This window comes from Macrobrachium nipponense, chromosome 28 (genome assembly GCF_015104395.2).
Source record: "Macrobrachium nipponense isolate FS-2020 chromosome 28, ASM1510439v2, whole genome shotgun sequence".
In the NCBI taxonomy this organism is placed as follows: Eukaryota; Metazoa; Arthropoda; class Malacostraca; order Decapoda; family Palaemonidae; genus Macrobrachium; species Macrobrachium nipponense.
In genome coordinates, this window is record NC_087217.1 from 50,047,465 (window position 1) to 50,065,725 (window position 18,261).

Consider the following 18,261-nt stretch of genomic DNA (forward strand, 5'->3'; position numbering starts at 1 on the left):
TGGTCTAGTTTGATTTACATTTTATTATCTTTTTAATTGGTCATTTCCCTAAATTGGTGAGTTTGTTTTTGCATTACTGAAACTTGCAATGAACATCAGTTATTTGGTTTATTGGGACTAGAGGCTGTGATTCATTATGAGTCCCCAGAAAAACTGTTTTTTCATCGTTATATAACTCTCTCGTTAACGAAATAATTTAGTGGTTTCACGGAAGGTTTCATAAAAAAAAAAAAAGTTAAGTTGATATGTTTTACGAAAAAAAGAATCGATTTTGAAAACTAACGATAAAAAAATGTTATATGAATGGGTTTAAACTTTTATTTTCTTTTTATTTTTAATCCTTGCCAAACAATATTCGGAGTTCATGTATGATAGAGAATTCTACGAAGAGTTAAGAGTTATTTTAGACACCTTCTGATGAGTAGTGACATTTTTTAATTTTACCCAATAATGATTCATCGGTAATTAACCGGTCCGCCAGCATGGTAGGTAGCGTCGTGGAACGCCGCTCAGATGTCGCGAGGTCCCCAGGGTGACGAACAATCGCTGGCTTTGTACAATTATCAGTTAACGCTGCAGTGTGGGGTCTGCGGTGGGAGGATGAAACCAACATTCGTTGGAAGCTTGAATTACAAGTCGATGTCGCCGTGGGCTTGTTCCATGTGAATAGGTTTCATATACTGAAATAGAAATAATAATAATAATAATAATAATAATAATAATAATAATAATAATAATAATAATAATAATAATAATAATAATAATGGACAAGTAACACGCAAGCAATGAACAGGTAACTCCTTATCAAAGACCAGGTAATAAATTTGCAAAGGAAACCACTCTACTGCATCTGCATTTCAATTGAATTTCAACCCAGTGGTTAAACTGTTTGTGTATAATAACTATACTCTGTTTTTTTCCATCTGTCCATCCGCCTGTGGTGTTTTCGCATGGTAACACTGCGTCCCGGGCCTTTAATAGTTACGCTATGTGTAAGTTTTAGGTAAATAAAAGGATATCTGGGTGTACATTTGCAACTGAAAAGTGTTTTAATAATTTACTGTATGCAAATTACACCATTAATATTCGAAATAGGATATTATTTAAAGGCCGGGAAGCAGTGTTACCTTGCGCAAACACCACAGGCAGATGGACAGATGGAAAAAAACAGAGTATAGATTATTTCAGCCCTCGTGAGGATAAACCAAATGTTATTACAGTTATATAATGATATGTTAATGAAAAACGCCAGGACATCAGGACAGCGCAGGGAGTCAAACCAGTGAAGAAAATAACTTCTGAAGTAAATGGGAAACCAAAATACAAAAAAACAAGGCCTATAGTCTTGTTTTTTAAATTGCATTGCTAAGTAACTAAGGAATGGACTGACTCAACCTTCTGAAGGCTGAATGACGGGTTACTGAATAACCAAAAAGACTGAATGAATATGCAACTTGAATGAATAATAGAGAAAGGAAAGTCGAACCGAGAGAGAGAGAGAGGAGAGAGAGAGAGAGAGAGAGAGAGAGATAGGCAGCTGAATGACTGACAGTGGAATTAAGTGATTAAATCGAGCTGATTAATAATTTTCTTCTTTACTAACTGGATAAGGGCGAGACGCCTTACAGGATACGTCAGCGCTACAGTAAATCTTCAAAACAAGTCGGCAACTTATTCCCCACAAGTCGGTAACATCGTCCACAAATCACATACAGGTTGAATGCAAGTTGACAACACTGACTAATGTCTCATACGATTATCCAGCACTGGACGAAGATTTGATCTCCACCAACGGTTGTCAACTTGTTTTCAACCTGTTTGTGATATGTATGCGATTAGTTGCTGACAAACGTTCATGACATAGTTTACAGAACACAGATCTCTCACAAGTTGCTAACTCATCACTCACAAATCACAGACAGGTTGAATACAAGTTGACAACATATTGGTAATACTAATGAATGTCTCATACGATTATACAGCACTGGACGAAGATTCGATCTACACCGACGGTGTTTACTTGCTGACAAATATTCATGATATGCTCTACAGATCGCTCACAAGTCGGTTACTTATTTCCCACAAATCACAGACAGGTTGAATACAAGTTGACAATATATTGGAAATACTGACGAATATCTCATACGATTATCCAGCACTGGACGAAGATTCGATCTCCACCGACGGTTGTCAACTTGTTTTCAACCTGTTTGTGATATGAATGCAATTAGCTGCTGACAAATGTTCATATCATGTTTTACAGATCGCTCACAAATCATAGACAGGTTGAATACAAGTTGACAACATACTGGTAACATCCAGCACTGGACGAAGATTCGATCTGCACCGACGGTTGTCAACTTGTTTTCAACCTGTTTGTGATATGTATGTGATTAGTTGCTGACAAATGTTCACAACATGTTTAACAGGTAGTGTAGCTACACCTAAAGGTCGATTTAGGGACAGCAATCGCTTCAGCGACCGAAGAGAGTATAGATGGTACTATAGTAGATTCACATCAACCGTGCATCTGATGCCTAGGCCAGTCCCTTACGACGCTCCTGATTGGCTGTTGATAAGCCAATCACGGGGCTGGAAACTCTCAGTGTCTCTCGAGAGTTCACATAGGCAGGATGTATGTTCCACCTCTCCTCAGGGTTCTTTTGAAAGACGTATTTCTAAAGAGAGGTGGAACATACATCCTGCATGTGTGAACTATCGACAGAGACTGAGAGTTTCCAGTCCTGTGATTGGCTTATCAACAGCCAATCAGGAGCGTAGTAAGGGACTGACCTAGACATCAGATGCACGGTTGATGTGAGTCTACTATAGTCGCTCACTTTTCACAGACAAGTTGAATGCAAGTTGACGACTTATTCGTAGTTGCGAGCGGTGTTTTTTACTATTATCCAGCATTTGCGAAACGTTCATTCTCCGCTAACGATCGTCGGTTTGTTTTCAGCTTGTTCGTGGTATGTATGCAACAAGTTGCTGACACGTGTTCATGACATGTTTTAATGGTGTTGTGGACGCAACTTGATTGTCGATTTGGGTACAACAGACGGCATCATTATAATTTACTTGGGAGCAAGTGTGTAGTTGGACTGATGCAGCTGCGCACATCAGAGTATCATTTCTGTCATTTGTCAAAAACAACCAGACAGCTCTTTCTACCATGGATCCCCTGTTTTCACTTACTCGGTGAGTAAACCTACAAACTACTTTGTTGATGTTGCTATTCTTGTTGCGGGGGTAGGAAAGCCCTATGGAAAAGCCTAAAATGGTCTGAAAAAGGTGTTTCGCGTTAGGTTAGAGATACAGGACTTTTACGATAGGATATCTATGATTTACTTATTAGAATGAAATGCAAAAAATAAATAAATAAATAAATAAATAAAATGTGCTTGCTGAACAGTAGGGAAAAATTATTTCTGATAAAATATGACGTATTTACGTTAATTTCAGTTGGAGAAACAACGCTCTATTTATCTGTAGATTTTAGCACGCGCCCCGAGTAAGCTGGGGGTCAGATCGTTACTTGTTATGTACATAACTACACCAGGAAGAAATGTATCTTCCAACTTACATTGCCTTTGCAGTAGCATTTTGAAAAAGGTGACCAGACAGCTCTTGGTATAGTCATATTTACAAGGGGAACTGAATTTAAATTTATTCTTATACTGCATGAGGCCCATAACAGCTGTACCCTAGAAATTTACTGCTCAAAAATGCTTCATGAAACTCTGGCGTCTATAGATATACTTCGTTTCATGTTTCTTCATCTCTTGAAGGGCGTGTCCACGCTATGTCACAAACATTATGTAGGTAACTTACTGCACACACATAAAAAGGTTTAACACGAGTCAGTGACTTATTAGCAGTCCTAACCTGTGTTTCATGTAATTAACCACCATCTACCGTAGGCTTGCTCTGATCTTACAGTTGTTGACTTTTGTTCAATATATTCGTGATATGTATGCAATCAGTTGTCGATATTTGTTAGCAATATGTTTAACTGTAGTGTGGAGAACCCTTAGAGAGGCTTCTGTTTAGAAAAGTGGCTCCCAAACATTTTTTTGCCCATGCCCCACCTAATCACCTCTAAAAATCTGATGCCCCCTGTGCTGATATATAATTCATATTATTAAAAAAAGTGAACTCCTATGGAGGAAGCCTAAAAGGCCATTAACTTTATTCAAATATTCTCGAATTGTCCCTCATAAAAATCAAATTGGCAGCCCCTGCGGGTCTTATACCCCGCGTGGGAACCACTGGCTGAGAATATTTTTGCCACTTATATTTAAATTTTTTTTTTTTCCAGAAATATTTCTCCTCTCAAACAATAATAATAAAAAAAATTCAAATAACCCATTTGATAATCAGCTCTTACCTTTCGAGACCTGAAGTGAAGTAATAATAATGGTAAAAAATAAAAGAAACTGGTTATAATGAAATGGAAAGTGACTGGTTTATTGAGTCCTGTGATACACTGCACTACTCTTGGGAATCTGCGGATGTGGGCTTAAGCATCGCTCATTTTTAGCGTATATGATTATTTTCTTACACTGTACAATAAATAAGCTGTTTGCTAGGTAAAGATTGCAGACATTTTTTTACAACGTATATCAGTTATGTTAACACTAGCATGTGTCTGTGTGTACATTCATGCATATACGCTTACTCACATATGAATATGTAGATCATGTGTCAGAGGGATTATATATATATATATATATATATATATATATATATATATACAGGGTATATATATATATATATATATATGTATATATATATGTATATATATATACTATATATATATATATATATATTATATATATATATAGATATATATATGGATATGTATATATATATATATATATATATATTATATATATATATATATATATGTATATATATATAATATATATACATATTATATATATATATATTTATTTAATTAATATAAAGTATATATTTTTTATATATATATATATGATATATATATATATATATATATAAATAATATGTGATATATATATATATAAATATATATATATACATATATATATATATATATAATATATATATATAGTAATATATATATAAACAGCGACACTTTCTAAATCGAACAACGTACTTCATCAGAGTGATAAGTGTATCGGTACAACAACAGCATAAATATAGAGCACTGAGCTGACAGTGATATATTACGGTACATTCTGCTACACAAACTTCATTTATAGAAACGCACACACACACCATTTACTTCCTGTCTCTGCGCTGTAAACACCTCTGTATTCCCACAGCAACGGAAATAATGCCCGCCGTAACCGAGGAATATCGATTCCCGTTCATTCTCAGACCGTGGAATTGTTTGTCTTATTTCGTATGGGTCAGTGATATTGAAAAAGGTATTCATTTTTAGTTTCCTGTAAAGGAAAACTATTGTGCCGGCTTTATGTGTCCGGCCGCCCTTAGATCTTAACGACTACTGAGGCTAGAGGGTTGCAAATTGGTATGTTGATCAGCCACCCTCTGTTCATCAAGCATACCAAATTGCAGTCCTCTAGCCTCAGTATGTTTTATTTTATTTAAGATTAAAGTAAGCCTTAATCGTACTTCTGGCAGCATTGTAGGTACCAACAACATAGGCCGCCCTCAGATCTTAACAACCACTAAGGCTAAAGAGTTGCAAATTGGTAAGCTGATCATCCACCCTCCAATCATCAAATATACCAAATTGCAGTCTTCTAGCCTCAGTATTTTTTTTTCAAATTAAATTAAGGTTAACGTTAGCCTTAATCGTTATTCTGGTAGCATTGTAGGTACCAACATGGGCCGTCATCAGATCTTAACAACTGCTGAGGCTAGAGGGCTGCAAATTGGTATGTCGACCAGCCACCCTCCAATCATCAAACATACCAAATTGCAGTCCTCTAGCCTCGGTAGTTTTATTTTATTTAAGGTTAAAGGAAGCCATAATCGTAAATCTGGCAGTGTTGTAGGTACCAATAACATAGGCCACCATGGGCTTTGGCTGAGGCCACCAGCGGACAGAAAACTCGATTGCGCTGAAGAAACTTCTGGGTATCTTTTACTTGTTATATCTATTAACCCAATTCTTCTATCTAGAGTGTGGGCTCGAATCCTGTGCCATGAGTCAGAATTTCTTCATATAGTTCTTTTTTATTTGGATCTTAGGCTTTGTAGTGACAAGAGTATGAAAAAATAAACCTTGAAGGTATTGGGTATTACAACTGCATCCATTTCATATTTTGATTATGGTATGATGTTCATAGATTCATTCCAGATAATGTGAAGAGTAATGAATCAAATCAGTAACTACAACGATCATTTCACTGAAATCTATCATATATATATATATATATATATACTATATATATATATATATATATATATTATATATATATATATATATATATATATATATATAGTATGAGAGACAGAGAGAGAATCCTTTGACTGAAATGGAGAAAGCAAAAGTTGTTTAATGTTTTGAATTAAATTTTGATATCAATGAATTTGCTACCTCAACTGATATTGATTTCGGCTGATTTATACTGCGAGGACTAAAAAAAATATTTTAAAAATTCCTATGTTTGCTATTTGAAACTTAATTGTTATATATCTACTGGATTACTCAGAGAAAGTAAGTTATATGACAGAAAGAAATTGTAAAAAAAAAAAAACGTTTTAAAGGTCTACTTAGTTGTAAATAAAAAACAAATTGTAGATAAAAAAAATCGATTTACGTGTTAAACAGATATACTTATCGCGAATACAAATCATATGAATTAAATATATCTAGAAAAGAAAAGTGTATTTACAAGTCATACTTTTTATTCCCTTTGGAAAATGATTGATTTAAAAAGCGTCAATAGCAATCAATACGAAAAACGGTGCATTCGAGAGTGAACAAAAAAAATTGCGATCTTACATTATGAACTCTTAACGTGATATCGACTGGTTTACCCAGCGGGGGATAACAAAAAAAAAATAAAAAACAAAAAAAACAGCTGAAATGAAGTAGCAAGAACGATGAAAAATGAAGCAATTTGCTCAAAGTCTGTCGCTGTTTATGGTATGTAAATCATAGAGAACAAAGGTGTGTCAGGTAGAAAGACATACCTAATTCTTGCAATTAGCTGCTCACCTGTATTGTTTGCTCTTAACTCAGTTCATTTTTCATTTGTCAGCTGATTATTCCGCTACTTTTTTCTTTCTGACGTATTTGAATTTATTATATTTTCAGCCATTTTGAAGTGTATACAAGCTTGCTCAGTTTTTTTTAAATATTCACTTAGGTTTTATTGCGAGAGCTTCCTTTCTTAAGCTTTCATTGTGGTGGTGGGGTTAAAATATTAGGAGGATAATAAAGGGAGGGAGAGAGAGAGAGAGAGAGAGAGAGAGAGAGAGAGAGAGAGAGAGAGAGAGAGAGGCAGAAATTCTCTCTCTCTCTCTCTCCCTAGAAGGTCAAAGTTTTGTGTTACTACTACTACCACTACTACTATTCTCTCTCTCTCTCTCTCTCTCTCTCTCTCTCTCTCTCTCTCTCTCTCATAGACGTTCTAAATATTGTTTGACTGCCCTCTCTCTCTCTTTCTCTCTCTTAACTTTTTAGAAGTTCTAAGTGTTGTGTGACTCTCTCTCTCTCTCTCTCTCTCTCTCTCTCTCTCTCTCTCTCTCTCTCTCTCTCTCTCTCTCCTTCCTAGAAGTTCTATGTGTTGTTTGACTCTCTCTCTCTCTCTCTCTTTCCCTACTCCATTCCTAGAAGTTCCAAGTTCCGTGTGACTGCATCAGGACCCTTTGAAGTTGCCTACCTACACTGCCAATGTGCGACGGAAATCAATTTCCTTACGCAGTTTACGCGCGCACAGAGGCGCATATTCAAACACCCACACATCAATTCATCAAACGCATCAAAACCTTTCAGTCAGTCAGTCAATTTCTCCGCCGACGTCAACAGAAGTTCGGAAATTACCGTTTATGCTTAATGACGATTGAATTTAATGGGTGTTCATGTAATTCCGACCCTCTCGAAGAGAGGACGTTACCTACTATTACTTCCCTTTTCTCTATCATTTTTCTCTTTGTCTTCTTGGTGTCTTCTTCTAAAGGCATTTACTTACTTCCTCGTTCTCTATAATTTTTCTCTTTGTCCTTTTGTTTTCTTCTTCTCAAGTGATTTACCTACTTTTATAATTCACTTATACTTCTCATTATTCTCTGTTCCTTGAGAGATTTACCTATTTTCTCTTTTCTATAATTCTCTTATAATTCTCCATATTCTCCTCTCCTAGCGAAATATACTTATTTTCTCTTTTCTATGATTCTCTTATAATTCTCCCTGTCCTCTTTTCCTAAAGAGATTTACCTACTTTCTCTTTTCTATAATTCTCTTATAATTCTCCATGTTCTCTTTTCCATAATTTATAATTCTCTTATACTTCTCCATATTCTCTTTTCCTAAAGAAATTTACTTTGTTTCTCTTTTCTATAACTCTCTTACACCTCTCCACGTTCTCTTTTCCTAAAGAGATTTACCTACTTTCTCTTTTCTATATTTCTCATATTCTTCTCCACTACTCTTTTCATAAAGAGATTTACCTACTTTCTATATTCTGTAATTCTCTCATACTTCTCCATATTCTCTTTTCATAAAGAGATTTACCTTCTCCATCTTTCTATAATTTTCCTCTACTTCTTCTTTTTCTCTTTTCCTACTTTTGATTTTCCTAACATCTATCTGTTATTGAAGGAAGGCGGTTCTTCTCTCATTTATTTTGGGGAACTTGCCCAGTGCATGTCCTTTTGGCCAGATGCAGATCTCATTATCAATAATGTTCGGAAGAACCTTATTGTCTTCTCTATTACTGGATGAATCTTTACCTGCAAAGGCATTTTAAAGATACAGGATTTAACTTTAGAAGATAGAAGTGCAAACTCGGTCGTCATACTGAAGTTACTGCTCCAAGATGGTAACTGAATGTATATATATATATATATATATATATATATATATATATATATATATATATATATATATATATATATATATATACAGAGAGAGATGAGAGAGAGAGAGAGAGAGAGAGATTCAAAGTTGATGAAGTGAGTTGAAATGAATAATTATGTAAATATACTATGTATTAAAGATAACATAATGACCGTCAGCTAAAATGGAATATAGATCTAAACAATTTTATGAAATGAATTACGCATTACAAGCAATATAACGACTGTCGTTTAGAATAACCAAACACAAAGAAAAATTAATGTTACGGATAAACATGAAAAGCACGATTCGTGTTTACCGCTTTTAGTGGTTTTACTTTATTCAATGATATTTTCATCGTTATTAATGATAGGTCTAAACACATCACTGTTGCTTGGAATGTGATTGTTTTGGGTCGGGTCTCTCTCTCTCTCTCTCTCTCTCTCTCTCTCTCTCTCTCTCTCTCTCTCTCTCTCTCCTGCATGATACTGCTTTTCACGCTCAATATATACTACATGCATACATACGCACATACATACAAGTGTGTGTATACATATATGTACAAGTATATATATATTATATATATATATAGTATATATATATATATATATATATATATATATATATACATCATACTAGCCACAACTGTTGAGTTTGAATATTCCCTGGTATCAGTATTGTATTTGGTGGATGTACTGATACTGTATTGGATAGATCTACGAATATAGAATAGTAATTTCCTGTATTTGGATTTGTAAAGCTTCTAAAATAATGAAGGCCAGGTGAAACGTATTTTATCTATATCTTGTTGAAAATATTATCCTTAAGTGGAATCTTTTTTGGTGAAACACTATTTATCCGTTATTTGTAAAAGACCTTGAATTGAATTGAACGTATAATCATGATTTGTTTGTCCAAAGCTCTTTTTTGTATTCTTTATAAGAACACATGACATTTAAATCCTCAGAAGTTTACATACCTTTCTTGATGGCTTAACCTTGCAGTCGTCAATTTGAATGTTTACCGAAATGTCAAGTCTCTCTCTCTCTCTCTCTCTCTCTCTCTCTCTCTCTCTCTCTCCTTCCTCTCTCTTAGAAGCTTCAAGTTTTTGTTTTATGTACTGCCTCTCTCTCTCTCTCTCTCTCTCTCTCTCTCTCTCTCTCTAATAAGTTTTTACTTTTGCATGAATGCTCTCTCTCTCTCTCTCTCTCTCTCTCTCTCTCTCTCTCTACTTATATGCTCTAGGTTTTGCATGACTCCCTCTCTCTCTCTCTCTCTCTCTCTTAAAAGTTCCAAGTTTTGTATGACTGCCTCTTTCTCTCTCTGTCTCCTTAAAAGTTCTATGTTTTGTATAACTGCTTCTCTCTCTCTCTCTCTCTCTCTCTCTCTCTCTCTCTCTCTCTCTCTCTCTCTCTCTCTCTCTCTCTCTAATTTACATCCATCAGTTTGTGTATCTGAACATCTGTTTCTCTACCACATAAGACCATTAGACATTTGCTTTAGTCAATAAAATAGCGATATTTAAACATTGCTTTAAAATTCACGCCATGAACACCAGTGTATCAATCATAATTGACACAAAGTATATACGTAACTATATATCTTGAGAATCCTGCTATGTATCTAATAACATTAGTGTTATTGTGGAATAAGTGGAACCACAGTCCATGTGCAAAAGTTCGTGTGTGTGTCTGTGTATGTTTGCTTTTTTGGCAGTATGTATGTATGTGGCTGGATGTGTTTATGTTCGTTTATTAGTATCAAGTCCGATACGTAACTGATTGATTACGAATGAATAGGTATGGTTCTTGATAGATGGACCTCAATCAATGTGCGTGTTTATTCTAGGCAAGTTAAATTATTTTGTGAAAATATAATTATATATATTATATATATATATATATATAATATATATACGTATATATATATATATATATATAGATGTATATATATATATATAATATATATATCTATATATATATTACGTATATATATATATATAAATTATTTTGTGAAAATATAAAATTTATTTATATATATATATATATTACGTATATATATATATATATATATATATATATATATATACGTATATATACGTATATATATATATATATATATATATATATATATTATCTATATATATATATATATATATATATATATATATATATATATATATAAGTATATATATATATATATATATATATATAGTATATATATATATATATATCATATATATATGTATATATATATCTATATATATATATATATATATATATATATATTTATATATATGTGTATATATATATATATATATATATACAAACACACGCATATACGTATATATGTAGGAGACATTCACATAAGTTATTAGGATAATTAGGAATATGGACCCTTATTGATTGATACCGTCAAGCAAACACCAATGTCGAAGCGTGAAAGGTGATGTATACCAATAAAATCAACAGATAAAACCATAGAAAAAAAAAATAATAAATTAACATACGGAATTAGCCAGGTTTAAGGATGTAACGCCCAACGAATAGATATTCCCAAAACATCTTCGGTCTCATTAATAAAACGCAACCCTGAAATGGGTCAGCCAGGATACATATCAGCCTCCCCTCCCCTTCCTATTTCACCCCTACCCCCTCACACGACACCCACATACGCAAAGTGGGTAAAGCCCCAAACAGTATGATATTATTAAGGAACGCAAATCTACCAATTAATTAGAAATGAAGATGGCCAGAGTCCCTATAAATTAAAAACTCCCTTCCCCTTCCTCTCCTTCTCTCCCCCTTCCCCTCCTCCATTAAAAACCCACATGCCACCAACATACGCACTTAGGCGAATCCCCAACATAGTATGATATTATCTAAGGAAGGCAATTCGACCGATAAAAAAATAATTAAAGCATGTTCCCCTCCCTGTTCCTCCCTTCATTTCCCCCTCCCCCTCTCCCTTTCCCCACATACGCAATGAGGCAAAAACCTAAACAGGACGATATTAAGGAATGCAATTGAATGATAAAAAAAAATAAAAAAAAGATGAAAGAATATTTCCCTTCTCTACCCTACTCCCCTCCCCCTCCCACTTTCCCCCCACCACAAATATAATGAGGGAAACCCTCACCCCCACCCCTTAAACATTTTGATATCAAGGAACGTAATTCTACGATTTAGAAAAAAATAAAAGATGAAAGAATATTGCATTAAGAGTTAATAAAAACAAGAATGATAAAAGAATATTCCCCATCCGTTTCCCCTACCCGTCCCCCACTCCCCCACCCCGATCCCCACATAAGCAATGGGATAAACCCCCAAATAGCATGTATGATATTAAGGAACGCAATTCGACTATTAATTAAGAAAATAAAAAATAGTTGAAAGAACATTGCATCACCTTTTAGAAGTATTGATTATACGCGCTGATTGGCGACGTGGCTTACTTCGAATGGAGTTACGTCGTCGCCTCTGATAGGATGGAGAGAGAGAGAGAGAGAGAGAGAGAGAGAGAGAGAGAAGAAAGGTCACAGTGTATTTGGAGGGGGGGGGGGGGTGGGGGGGGGGGGAGTTGCAGGGGTGGGGGTTGTCGGCCAGCGAAATGAGTTTCGGGGTGGGCGTGAGTGGGTCCTGATGGTGTTGTATTATTTTGTTGTAGGGGATCGTCTTGACAGATATTGGAAGTGGTCGAGATTTCGATGTGGTTTTGGGGGTGGAAGGGTGGGGCCTGGTGTTGCTGTTTTGTTGTTGTTGTTGTTGTAGGGGCATAGCCACGGTAGCGGTCAAAATTCTATGTCGTCTTTATTTTGTCTACAACTTATTCTTGTGGCTTTTGCTGTTGTAGCGAATCGTCTTGGCAGAGAATGGTAGTAGTCGCTCGAATATCGTTTTAGTATTCATTTAATTCTTTTGTTTTTTCGATCGTGACAGAACTGGGGGAGATATATTTTTATTTTCCTATTTTGTCTAAAATTTATCGTTGTTTTCCAATGGTGTGGACGGAAGTGGATCAGGCTGTATCGCCGTGATGTTGCTTTTCTTAGTGGCTGGGAATCGTGACAGATAATTGTACAATAAATTTGATTTTATCTTCGTATTTGATCAGCAGTTTTTTGTTTTGTTTCCGATTTGATTTTGATATTTGGGAAAATAACTTTCGGCATTTTTGTTTTTGTGCGTTTATCAAAGTTGTTTATCATTTATTTGTTGTTGTCCTTGAGATGTTTAACCGTGAAGGATATTATGGAGAAGCTATAATATTCTTCCAATATAGTTTATATGGCGGGTAAATTTTAGATATTTTTTATACAGGAAAGTAGGATTATATTTTATGAATAATTCTGACTGGAATATAGATTTTAAAAATTATGTATGACAAGCAGGTAAATTTAAGATATCTTTGTATAAAAAAATTGAGAGTTTATGAATTATGTAGAATCAAACGTAAATAAGAATAACATACAAATATACATAATTAGCACATGTAAATTTAAGATATTTTTGTACCGAGACAAAATTAGATTTTATGATAAATTTGGAATCAAATGAAAAAATACATACATACATACATACATACATACATACATACATACATACATACATACATACATGTAAATAGTAGATATTTTTTAATTGAAAAATGAAATTAGATTTTTTTGTGATAAATTTGGAATCGAGTGAAAATAAAAAAAACAAAATCATAATATATACTTACATGCATATAAATTTTGTACCGGAACATAAAACTACATTTATTGAATAATTTAGAATCGACTGCAACTCGAAAAAATAGCGTACATACATACATAAGCACATGAGAATGAAAAAAACATACATATATGCGAGTACATATACACATGTGAAGCGTGAACTGATCGCTAACGAATAAGCATACTGTCTTATTTATGCATACGTGCAAATCTACATAAATCTACATACGAGATAGTACCGAGATGAAGTAGAATAGGTCTTTATAAATATACACCAACCCACCAGCTGCTACTGATGAATAAAAAAAACATAGAATTATTATCAATATACGTCTGATAGATGAAGAAATTATTGGCAATAGAGATTCTTATCAAACATTCTATAAAGAAATTCCAGTTTCTGGAATTATAATTTGGTTTATTAATAGACTTAACAATATCCCCTCGCCCTGTCTCTCTCTCTCCCTCTCTAACTGTTCTACAATCATTTTGTTGATTACTATTTATAAACAGGTATTATTAATTCTGTTTACTAAGACGTAGCAATTTTCTTCCTCTTCCTCCTGTCTCTCTCTCTCTCTCTCTCCATCGGTCTCTCTCTCGTCATCATCTCTCCTCCTCTCTCTCTCTCTCTCTCTCTGATAATTATGCTATTCTCAAATTTATGCGCAATATTGCCTCTGCGCCTTTATTTTTTAATAACGCCGGAGTCTCTCTTTATGCATTGTTAATATTTTCTGTGAAACCCGAAGCTGGTTGTTAATAATTTTCCCAACTCTCTCTCTCTCTCTCTCTCTCTCTCTCTCTCTCTCTCTCTCTCTCTCTCTCTCTCACTACCGCTGTCGCCACCTGGATATTTTATTTTATGGAGACTGATATTTGAAATCTTCATTCCATCTAGAATATTACCAGCTCTTATTATTATTATTATTATTATTATTTATTATTATTATTATTATTATTATTATTATTATTATTATTATTATTGCCTAATTTTAATACCTTTGCATATGATATACATATATCTGCAAACACATGCAAATTACTAATGCTACTACTGCCGCTATTATTATTATTATCATTATTATTATTTATTATTATTATTATTATTATTATTATTATCATTATTATTATTTGCACAAATTATAATAATGAAATAGCTCTAAAAAGACAGGCTACTTGAATTTGAGAAACTGAAAAAGTTATTACTTCAATAAAAGAAAAAAAAAAAAAAACATATATATATATATGTATATATATATATATATATATATATATATCATTATATATACATATATATATATACATATATATATATATATATATATATATATATATATATATATATATATATATATGTATGTATGTATACACACATATATTCGGCCATAGTTAAATTAATTGGGAATGTTATTGCCATCAGCTGGGTAAGTAATTTCATAGAATTATTTCAGACATCTTGTACCATAAGAAAAAGTAAGGTAAGATACATCTCTAGTATATGAGGGCAATATAAGGTGAAAATGTTTTTAGAGATATCTAGGGAGAGATTCAGATGCATGGAACTAATAAAACACGAGTGACAAGCTTGGTATTAATTTTACAAGTCTCTCTCTCTCTCTCTCCTCTCCTCTCTCTCTCTCTCTCTCTCTCTCTCTCTATATATATATATATATATATATATATATATATTATATATATATATATATATATATTATATATATATACTTACACATATATATATGTATATATATTTATGTATTATATATATCTATATATATATATATATATATATATATATATATATATATATGACTGGTAAAAATGTTCTGTAACAACAGAATTCCATCTAATAAAAGTAAGCGGGGGTGACCTAAATTGGCTTACTTGTGGACGGATTTCTTGGTATAAATACCACCTTTTCTGTAAACTTTTCTCATTCATATACCTGAAGAGAGAGACAGCAGTCTCTGAAATATAGTACTTTCTCTCTACATTTTGGTGTTTTTATGGGCTCCTTTTATTATATATATATATATATATATATAAAATACTCTCTCTCTCTTTCTCTCTCTCGTTCTATATATGTATAGTACATATATATAATATAACATATATATATATTATATATATATATATATATATAATGTGTAGTGTGTGTGTGTGTGTGTGTGTGTCTGGGATGTTATTCTATTACAGTTCTTCAGATGAATCGATTATGTTTACGAAAAAATCAATCTAAAAGAAAAAAAAAAAGCCTTTTGAATGCGTATGCAATTTTGTTTCAAATTCAAAACATTGGGACTCAATATCACTGAGCTATGATGGAGTGACGCTATTTTCTTCATAACATAAACAGTCAAAGTAAATGGATCTAATAGTTTTTATTTTCTTTACAAGCTACCCTTGCAACACCTAGTAATTTTATAGTTACATTAATCTGATAGTTCTAATTTTCTTTATAAATCACTCTTGGAACACCTGGTAATTATATAGTTACGTTACCTATCTGCCAAAAGAAACCACCAAAACAAATTATGAGAAATTAGGATTTTTGAATTTCTTTTTCAAGGAAAGAATTGGCTTTTATATAATTAACTGTCAACCTAAATGAGAATTACCAGAAAGTAAAAATATACAGTCGTGCATTTTCTTTTAAATTGCCACTATAACACCTGGTAAATATATATTGAAATTAATCACCAAGCAAAAGAAAACATCAAAATGAATGACTTTATTAGAAATTAATATTTCGTATAGCTTTTTTTTTATAAATTTTTTTTATTTTTCGTATTTTTGTTTTGAAGTTACTCCTACAACAACAGGGAACCCATTATCACGAATGATGTTTTGGGAAATTAATATTTTTTATAAGTTTTATTTTGATTTCCATGTTTTTTTCTTTTGCATTTTTTCACTACGAGAAATTGAGAAGGTAAAGTTTGTATTTTTAGCTACTGTAACAACACCGGGTTAATTATATTGACATTAATTTATCAAACGAAAGGAACCATAAAAATCAATAACATCATAAGACATTAATATAATTTTAATCTTTTGTTAATTATTGCTGTTTCTTCGTATTCTTTTTTAAAGTTACACCCACAACACCGGGTAAATATATATTGGCATCAGTTACCAAGAAAAAAACCATGGAAATAAATGCCATAGTGGGAAATTAATATGTTTTTTGAGGCTTTTTAGTTTTTGTCCATTTTTTGTGCTTTTTCTGTACTCTTTTTAAGTTATTCCTACAAGAAAAATCACCTAAGAAAAATATATATGCATATATATATATATATATATATATATATATATATATATATATATCTATATATATATATATATATATTGACATCAGTTATCAAGCGATAGAATCCTTCAAAATAAATGACATTATGAGAAAATAATTTTTGCATAAGTTTTGTTTTTTTGTTTTTTGTTTTTTGAATTTTTGTTGAAGCTACTCCTACAACACCGAGTACATATTTATTTACATTATTTATCAAAAGAACGAAACCATCGAAATGAATGATAATATGGTAAATAAATATTTTTTAAGTTTCATTTAATTTTCTAATTTTTCTTTTATTTATCTTTTTCTTTTTTTCTTGTTAAACAAAATCTTCACCCTTACATCACCGCCACGTTTCCCTCTCGAGTTCGTGCCTTTTCCCGTTGCTCCTTGAGTCAAGGATCTTCTTCAGCCGAGGAGGAGGAGGAGGAGGAGAAGGATGTCAGAAGGAGAGAGTGAATGTAACGCAATCCCATTACCGAAATTAACTTCATACATTTCAACGTGAATGGCCTCCCTGCAACTATGTGCGTTGTTCATCATGTCTCTCATGATGCATTGTGGGAGAATTAAAGGAAAGCTTGTGGAGAGAGAGAGAGAGAGAGAAAGGCTATCCATGGGTCCAGGTGTGAGAGACAGACAGACAGACAAGACAAAGAGAGAGAGAGAGAGAGAGAGAGAGAGAGAGAGAGAGAGGTTAGGACCACGTTTCTAGAGATAATAAACGCTCCCTTTCCCATCCGAATCACCTCCCTAAATTTCCGGGACGGGGTGGGGCGGCGGGGGGCGGTTCCCACGAAGGGTGAGGGCGGAGGGGAAAGAAATCCCTCCTATCTACTTGGTCAAGCAGTTTGAGCGTTGCATTATGCAAAGGAAGCGTCTCGAATAATGGGTCGTTATGGCTGGTATGCGAATATGGGGGGGGGGGGGGGGGGGGGGGTGTCAAGGAGGGGAGGGTAGGGGAGGGGAGGGAGGGGGAGGAAGGGGAAACAAAAGAAAACATGTCCAAATGAATAATGGAAAAGGGTACCTGTATCGCCTGATTGAAAGAACCCCGTGGTTCACCTGGGAAAGGGGAAGGGGAGGAGAGGGAGAAGGAGGAAGGGGAGGAGAGGGGAAGCTGAGAAGGGGAAAGGTTGGGTAGGGGTAGAATAATGAAGAGGGAGGGGTAAATTGGGAGTGGTGGTAGTGGGGAGGGGAAGGGGGAGGAGAGGGAGAAGAAGGAAAGTG